This window comes from Doryrhamphus excisus, linkage group LG16 (genome assembly GCF_037039965.1).
Source record: "Doryrhamphus excisus strain RoL-2023G ecotype Guam linkage group LG16, RoL_Dexc_Guam_v1.1, whole genome shotgun sequence".
NCBI lineage: Eukaryota > Metazoa > Chordata > Actinopteri > Syngnathiformes > Syngnathidae > Doryrhamphus > Doryrhamphus excisus.
This window is the reverse complement of record NC_136372.1, coordinates 5,160,329-5,169,100: the sequence shown is the minus strand read 5'-3', so window position 1 is coordinate 5,169,100 and position 8,772 is coordinate 5,160,329. Positions and strand designations below refer to the sequence as shown.

Sequence of the window (8,772 nt, the reverse complement as noted above, 5' to 3'; positions counted from 1 at the left end):
CCTTTTTCATCAAAAGTTTGGCCACTTGGAACGTTCTTTGAGCACTTCATCAGGTCTACAGTGCTTGAAAGGAGCAGAGAAAGAGATAGAAACAGAGTTCTTCATCGTTCTGTGTGCGTTCTGTCAACAAATAAACCAACCACACACAAATAATACAGATTATTGTAAGTATTCCAGAAGAACTGTGTGGATGTTTTGTTTGAACACAGTTTGGCCGTACTATTAATAATAATTTTTGTCAAAAAAAAATCTATCAATTTCTGACTTTAGCGGTATATTTCAAAATTGTGTATCATTTGCGTCATTGGTAGTAGAATGTAGTACCCTTTTATGCAGCTAGTACAAACACCCAGCAACAAAAGATCTCAAGGTCCGACCCCATGCCCGAATAAATGGTAGTCGTGAGTCAGGAAGGGCATCCGGTGTGAAAACCAAGCCATACAATCCGTGTAAGCTATAAACACAACTCACAGCGGTGACCCCAAAAAAAAAACAAAAGGATTTGGGAGTCATACATTTGAAATGTCAACGCACGCTGGCTCAGTAGCGGGTCCCAAGTCGACTCAGCTGATAAGAGCGAGGTCAGTGAGGTCGGCGAGCTCACTGTATTGAGACATCACCGCCGGTCAATTCAATTTCCTTAAGGACACACCAGTCCGGGACGCAATCAGAACATTTCATATCACAGTTGGACCCCTTTCTGCCCTTTCCCGCTCCTCAAATCTCATCTGAGGAAGCGAGAAAGGCGTCTCAGGCGATCCTTCACTACATTGTTGTAGGAAGGAGAGATTACGGGGGGGGGGTACATCAGAAGACTCCTTCACAAACAGGCAAAGGCAGTCGTGATGCAGCCTCCCTTAGAGGAGAAGCAGCAGTCGCTGACACTTCAGTTATGAGCGTTGGAGTGTTTTTTTTTTTTCTCAGGAGGAGTAAGCCTCACTGTAGATCAAAATGAGACCGACTTTATATTATGATTGTGTGCCTGATGGTTGTGGCCAGCGAAAGAGCAAGCAAATGAGATCTATTTTAGCATCAAGCACATCCATCAGTGCAATCAGCCATGATACAACGACGCTACTAAATGCTCTTGAGCCATTTAACATTGCTCGGGCTAATTATGTGGTCGGGCCAATCAATAGTCGGTGGTTCTTTTTCTGTCAGAGCGGCGCCGCTCAAAGTGGTCCTGTTTGAGTGGACGTCTCCAAAAGAGGCGGAGAAGCATATAGCTGAGATGAAGAAGGGCGTCTGATGAAACGAGTTTCAAAGCAAACAACAAAGCCATCGCGCGGTAGGCCTTTAAATTTAGATTCCTTCCTACAACTCACACATGCACTTTGTTCTCTTTATTGAAACACAAGGTGTAAAGGTTAAGCATCAACAATATGATAATATCAGAGATTGCCAAAAGCGTGGAATTATGCAGCAAAGTGGCATGGAATGTCCAGGGATTTAGTTCCAACTTTAAAACGGGAACGGTGCAGTCATGTGGAAGCAAACATGCTGTTGCGAGATTCCTCCTCATCCCCCTTCAAAGACATATGACAGGATGCAATCCAAATGAACTGAAAATTTAACTCGAGCTGAAAGATACCACGCAGGTCTGAAAATGTACTTGCCTTTTATGGACCTAGTCTGCTTTTTCCACTCTTCTGACCTATAAATGTTATTTAGAATGTTGTATTATCGTGTTAAACGATGTAAAAGTTTCAGATAATGAGGTTGAGTGAGCCCTGAAAAAAGTTTGGGATGGCTCAAAACACTTGGTTACAGAGGGCGTTGCAAAACTGTTCCTTTGTGATGTCACAGAGGGGCGGACTTCCTTATGGGCGTGGCTGTATGGGCGAGATACACTCTCTGCCCTCCCCCAAGCTCTGCTTCTCTGTTTACGAGGCAAGTACAGGCAATTTAATTTAATTTAATTTAATTTAATTTAATTTAATTTAATTTAATTTAATTTAATTTAATTTAATTTAATTTAATTTAATTTAAGCTGGGATAGGCTCCAGCATCCCCCCTAAGCTGGGATAGGCTCCAGCATCAAATGAATGAATGAATGGATGAATGAAAGAATGAATAATTTAATTTAATTTAATTTAATTTAATTTAATTTAATTTAATTTAATTTAATTTAATTTAATTTAATTTAATTGATTTATCTGTTAACAGCATTTCACACAAGATTTTATTTTTGTGAACATGAACGTGAAATATCCGCCAAACCCTTGCTCTTCCCAGGAAAGGTGCATTAATGTCGGACACGCCGTGCTCCACATACTCTGCCAAAGTATATCCGCCAATGAGAGCTGCTCTTCAGGCAGGCGAGGTTGGAGGGCGTGTTACCAATCGCAGCAGAGTGGCCATGCCTGGTGGCAGGCCGTGGGTGGAATAAATTAAAACTGACCATTTTGCCAGGAAGCACAAATCCAAGGAAATATAGCTAGAATAGATGCAGATTCTGGAAGATCTACAAAGTTTTCTGTGCGGGTTATTGTGTGTAGCTGTCTCTATATAGATGCGTTTGTGTGACTTCTTTGCTCTCGACCATGGTGAGAGGACAGACCTCCCATCCCGCTGACTGACAGGAAGACAGCAACAACGAGGGTGCAAAGCAGACGTAAACCATCCATCACGAGATGTGCAGACAGACAGAAAGGAAGGGAAGCGGGAGTCATGCAGGAGGAGCTGTCAATTTTGGACATCTGGGCTAAGAGAAAAGTGCCGGTAAAAGAATCCTCATGCACAGTGGGCTTTCTTGCTTTTACAAGCTTCCAGTCTAGCCAAAACATAGAGAGTGACAGCTCCTACAGGGAAGTATGGCTTCCGCTGAGCACGACATGACTGAAGCGACGGGCAGGGCCACAATGAATCATTAAAACGCAGTTGCCATTAAGATGTGCTTTGTGGTGTGTGTGAGCTGCGCCGTGTTTGGAAAGGCTCACCAGGGACCTGAGAACTTGTAAAGACCATGTAGAAGGTGTCGGAGGAATGGAGGAGACGTGCAAAGCGGAATGCAAACGGTGAGCTCTCGTGATGACTGAGAGATTGAGGTCATCCGCATCGTGATCTTTACTTCAGGTAGAGGCGGGGCGGGAGGGTGTTCTATGGTTTTAAAGAGATGACATCATTAGGATAGGTGACACTGGGAAAAAATCAATGTTTTATACCGTCATGCTTTATTAATGAAGGCGGCTTCCAAACAGATAGCATGCTGCTACCATTTGCATAATAGAAAGCAATGTGGCCTTGACTTACATTGCCTGTCACTTCAAAGGGAAAACATGTCAGAAACAATGCAAAAGGGCTTTTTTAAATTATTATTATTATTATTATTATTCAGCCTTATACTACACAGTCTCCACTTTGCTGCAGCTGCCCTCAGTCTCCTTCCTGTGACGGCTGAATATAACCAAAATAAACACACAAATGAATATTGGCTTTACACTCTATTGTTGTGCCTAAATTCTGGACGTTCCAGTGTTATATTCCATAGTCTCTACTTAGCTACGGCCCTCAGTCTCCTCTTGAATAAAGTTAGTCTCCTTACTGTGACAGCTTGTAAAGACAAAAATAAACACACATATAATAAGATTAGGGCCTGGACACTGCAGTATTATACTCCACAGTCTCCCACTATGATGCAGTTGCCCTCAGTCTCCTTAAGGGTAAAATTTGTCTCCTTACTGTGACGGCTTGTAAAGACAAAAATAAACACACATAATAAGATTAGCTTACCATGTTGCTGTGCCTTAGCTTTGGCCTGGACACTGCAGTACTCTACTCCACAGTCTCCCACTTTGATGCAGCTGCCCTCAGTCTCCGTAAGGGTAAATTTTGTCTCCTAACTGTGATGGCTAAATATAACATATATAAAACACAAATTACTGTTAGCTTTACACTGTTGTTGTGCCTAAATTCTGGGCATTCCAGTGTTATATTCCATAATCTCTACTTTGCTACAGCCCTCAGTCTCCTCTTGAATAAAGTTAGTCTCCTTACTGTGACGGCTTGTAAAGATAAAAATAAACACACCTATAAATAAGATTAGCTTACCCTGTTGCTGTGCCTTAGCTTTGGGCTGGACACTGCTGCATTTTACTCCACAGTCTGTACTTTGCTGCAGCTGCCCTCAGTCTCCACTCAGATAAAATGTGTCTCCTTACTGTGATGGCGAGATATAACAAAAATAAACACACAGTTATGTTTACATTAGACTGTTGTGCCTAAACCCTGGATGTTCACTATTTTACATTTTGCCGCAGTGCTCAATTTTTTTGCTGCCCTCAGTCTCATGGTAGATAAAATGTCTCTATTTACTGTGGAGGTAAGTACAGGAGACCCTCGTTGTCTTTCATTGTTGTTACTTTTGAGACTGTTTCTTTCTGACTGATGCATTCAATGTTGTTTTCCGCGTTTCTAAGCCGACCACGCTTCCTATGAAGGAATAGTCAGCCTTGAAAAATAATACTGTATAATGACCCATGCAGCCGCTACGACATGTTTCTGAGCAACTGTCAAGCTTGAGTGGGAGAGGAAGGACATACAGCGGAGACTTAATGTGGCATCCTTCCAACACCCAGCTGCAGATATCTGCTAGTGGAAGGGCCCGGAATAAAGAGGCAGTGTCTCAGCGTTGCAGCTCACTGAAAACAGTCCCTTATATTCTAAGATATATGACAAAAAATTCCCGCAATTTGGGTCACCAATTGTCATTGGGGGATGATGGTGGGTCCCGCAGCCAAACAAGTTGAGAACCACTGGTCTAGGCCATACTAATTTTGTGGTGCACATGTCCTGCAGCCTCGCCACTCCATCCAACACAAACATCAAGCGTAGCTCTCTAATTATAGATCACTGCTTTCGGCTTTGTCCCACTTTTTATTTCTCGCTTCCTATGTGGACGGATGCAAGCATGCCCGGGACCCTCACGTGCACACATGGAAGTGGAGGTAGCAGATGTTAGCTTTCGCGTGCGTTTTTCCACGCGTGCAATCTGCTCTTCGCCGTGTAATTAACCTCCCCCCGCTGTCATGTTTACATCACGCGTGTCAGAAGAAACCTGGATGTTTTCCAGTAATGACGTCTTTCATTCTGTGCTCGTTACTGTAATTCCATCAGAGAGAGATTGCGTAACCGCTCTTTGTGGGGGATTAAAAAGAAGAAAGCGCTCGAGTCGAGTCGTCAGGTGCATGTTGAATAACTGATAGAGGAGACACACTCTGAAGCGGTTTGTTGATGCAATTAAACCCCCACCTGAGCAACATATTTAACATGGAAAAAAAAAAAAAACGACCGCCGACTGGGTTCCCTCGGGCCACACGCGGCAAAACAAACAAAAGCAGAGCAAAATATAAACTGAATATATCAATTATTTCTTTACGGCTGGTGCGAGCAAGCTGATCTTGCACCACCTATACGTACGTCCAATTTAGTGCACCTCTGTGGCGTTTAGCACTGATACAGATTCAAAACACAAACAAATAATACAGCAGACTGAATGAGCACATCAATAATTATGCACCGCATAATTTTTTGCAACCAAGCGGAACAAAGAGAGAGCGCTTGCCACTTTTAAAATAGTAAATAATTGGACTTTCTCTGCACCACTATCCAGGAATAAATAGATAATGAATAGAAAATATGTGAAACTATTCTACATTCCTACCATGGAATGCTGGATATTTTTGGGGGGGGATTTTAAAATATACAAGACAGATAATGGGATGATCCAAAGAAACTTTTTATGGCTGCACGGTGGTCGAGTGGTTTAACGTGCAGACCTCACAGCTAGGAGACCCGAGTTCAATCCCACTCTCTGTGTGAAGTTTGACCTTAAAAAGGCAGTCCATGCTAAAAAAAAAAAATCCCAACCATCACTCCTCCTTTTACAACACTCCCAACTAATGATTGTAGGCTGTGTTCTCGTTACGTGTCGCTGGGAGCGATTACAAATCGACATTTCTAAGTGCTTGTTTGTGCATCCCAGCGGGGTGGTAGTCGTATTTGTATTGCGTGCATGTGTATAGTCTTGTGTTCCCTTGCAGGAAGCAACCCGAACCCCTCCACCCTCCAGGTCCAGACAGATTTGTCTGGAGAATCCTTCCCTTGCGTTCTAAAATGTGCAATATGTGAGCGACGGCTGCTTTTAGAGCCGACAGGGAATCCATAAAACACAAAGTACCCACCCAGCGAAATCAAAATGAGCAACCACATCTTTTGTCTAAAAATTAAAAGCCATTTTTGTTCCCTTTTAATGCTCGCTCACAACGACAATTTGATCACAAAACAGTGGAGCTTCCAGGCAATCCAGGGGAGTAATTGGGCGCTTTGCATGAGTCAGCATTTCTGGCATGTTTTCAGGCTAATTCCTCTCTTTTGCACAGAGCCACTATGAACATCACACACTTGCAGGTGTGCACACAAACAAAAAACAGCAGAGGTGACACATTTTCATTCCAACATCCGTAATGATTCGCTGGACTCGTCCCTGCAGGACAAAAAAAAAACCTTGGCAACGGGTGAATCCTTTCATCCGGTCTTCATCTCATGTTGGTCCACATTTTTGTGCTGAGTGCAGGCCTTGAAGGAACATTGGAGATCTATTTGGAAGCTGCTTTTGTATGTGTGTGTGTGTGTGTGTGTGTGTGTCTATACACGTTACGGACATGTACGTGGAAAGCGACCGTCTCATGATCTCATTCATCATCTCATGACAATTTAAGCATATTTTTATGCTGTTTGATTCCTAAATGGGGCGGCACGGCAGTGTAGTGGTTAGCACACAGACCTCACAGCTAGGAGACCCGAGTTCAATCCCACCCAGTTTGCATGTTCTCCCCGTGCATGCGTGGGTTTTCTCCGGGTACTCCGGTTTCCTCCCACATTCCAAAAGCATGCTAGGTTAATTAGCGACTCCAAATTGTCCATAGGTATGAATGTGAGTGTGAATGGTTGTTTGTCTATATGTGCCCTGTGATTGGCTGGCGACCAGTCCAGGGTGTACCCCGCCTCTCGCCCCAAGACAGCTGGGATACACTCCAGCACCCCCGCGACCCTCGTGAGGAAAAAGCGGTAGAAAATGAATGAATGAATGATTCCTAAATGGTGTTAATCCAGCTTCAAGTGTCATAAAAGTGTAAAAAGAAGTTAACCACTATCACTCATAAAAGTGCTAAAGCAACAAAACACATTCCATTCTTAGCTTGAATGACTTAATGGTGTCACATGAAGCTGGTTTTGCATCAGAGATCAAGGCAAGAGGCGGGGTACACCCAGGACTGGTGGCCAGCCAATCACAGGGCACATATAGACAAACAACCATTCACACTCACATTCATACCTATGGACAATTTGGAGTCGCCAATTAACCTAGCATGTTTTTGGAATGTGGGAGGAAACCGGAGTACCCGGAGAAAACCCACACATGCACAGGGAGAACATGATGGCAGAGGGTAGAATTGAACTCAGGTTTCTGGACTGTGAGGCCTGCGTGCTAAACACTCGTACGCCATGCAGCCGACATTGCTTATTTTGAAATTATATTTTTTAATTCATTCTTTTTCTACCACTTATCCATCACGAGGGTCGCGGTGGTGCTGGAGCCTATCCCAGCTGTCTTCGGGGCGAGAGGCGGGGTACACCCTGGACTGGTGGCCAGCCAATCACAGGGCACATATAGACAAACAACCATTCACACTCACATTCATACCTATGGACAATTTGGAGTCGCTAATTAACCTAGCATGTTTTTGGAATGTGGGAGGAAACCGGAGTACCCGGAGAAAACCCACGCATGCACGGGGAGAACATGCAAACTCCACACAGAGATGGCCGCCGTTGGAATTGAACTCCAGTGTCATAGCTGTGAGGCTTGTGCGCTAACCACTCGTCCACCGTGCAGCCCTTCAGGGTTTTATATATGTATGTATATTAGTTATTGGCCACTGGCGCAGTTATTATTGCGTCCTATTAACTCCACCCAGCAATAAGCAGCCAAGTGATAAGTACAAAAAATGTATAGTTCAAATGTGAGTTTTGCCAATGAATTACTCATGCTTAATGAGGTAAAAAGTGTTCAAAAAGTTCACCAGGAAGTAGGAAAGAGTGATGTATGAAGCACTCTATGCTTCATATCAGTCAAGTTGTCACTCAGCTAAATGACACACCTTTGAAACGAAAGCCATTTCTCGCTCCGTCAATTTGCAGACACTCAGTGTCATTACCGGACTCACATCCTAAACATCCACTGGAATTGTAAACATCCACACACACTCTTAATGTATATAGACAAGCCCACCACCCCCATCCATCCATCGCCATTTCACGGGCTTGTTGTGCCTTGGACGTTAATCGCTCCCCAAGCAGCTCTTTGCTTACAAGGGCAAGACGGCTACTTAACAACTCGTGATGCATGTTGCACCTTTCGAAAAGGGAGAGTAAGAATGTAACGTAATGTAACAAAAACTTTAAAAAAAAACAACTCACTGACGCCCAAAAGCTGCAGGGGGAATGGAAACAAAGAACAAAGGAATACAAAAGCAGCACTAAAAAGTTGAACGTCCAAGTAAGATATTAAAGTTGGCGTCCAGTTCCCTTGTATCTTACTGTGATGTCAAATAGGAGCGTAACCCGGGTTGCCTGTGCCCGGGGCGACTTCAGTTAGCCAACTCCCTATCCCGTTTCACCAGCCAAGTATTGACTTTTTGTGACCCTGTAGGGCCACTGTAGTTCTCCTATACGTATGTTGAGGAAGATGAAAAGAGGAAATCAGTCAAA

The 8,772-nt window shown here is 43.7% G+C and overlaps 1 long non-coding RNA gene across 1 annotated transcript in view; it reads right to left on the bottom strand.

Moving 5' to 3' along the window:
- LOC131103777 (uncharacterized) overlaps positions 1 to 8,772 on the bottom strand; it is a 29,243-nt gene continuing 20,471 nt past the window's right edge. Inside the window, exons 5-8 of the long non-coding RNA XR_013629990.1 lie at positions 4,051 to 4,159; positions 3,733 to 3,851; positions 2,940 to 3,099; positions 1 to 63 (exon numbers count right to left, since the gene is read on the bottom strand). This is a non-coding gene — a long non-coding RNA (uncharacterized LOC131103777). The remainder of the gene's footprint in view (positions 64 to 2,939; positions 3,100 to 3,732; positions 3,852 to 4,050; positions 4,160 to 8,772) is intronic.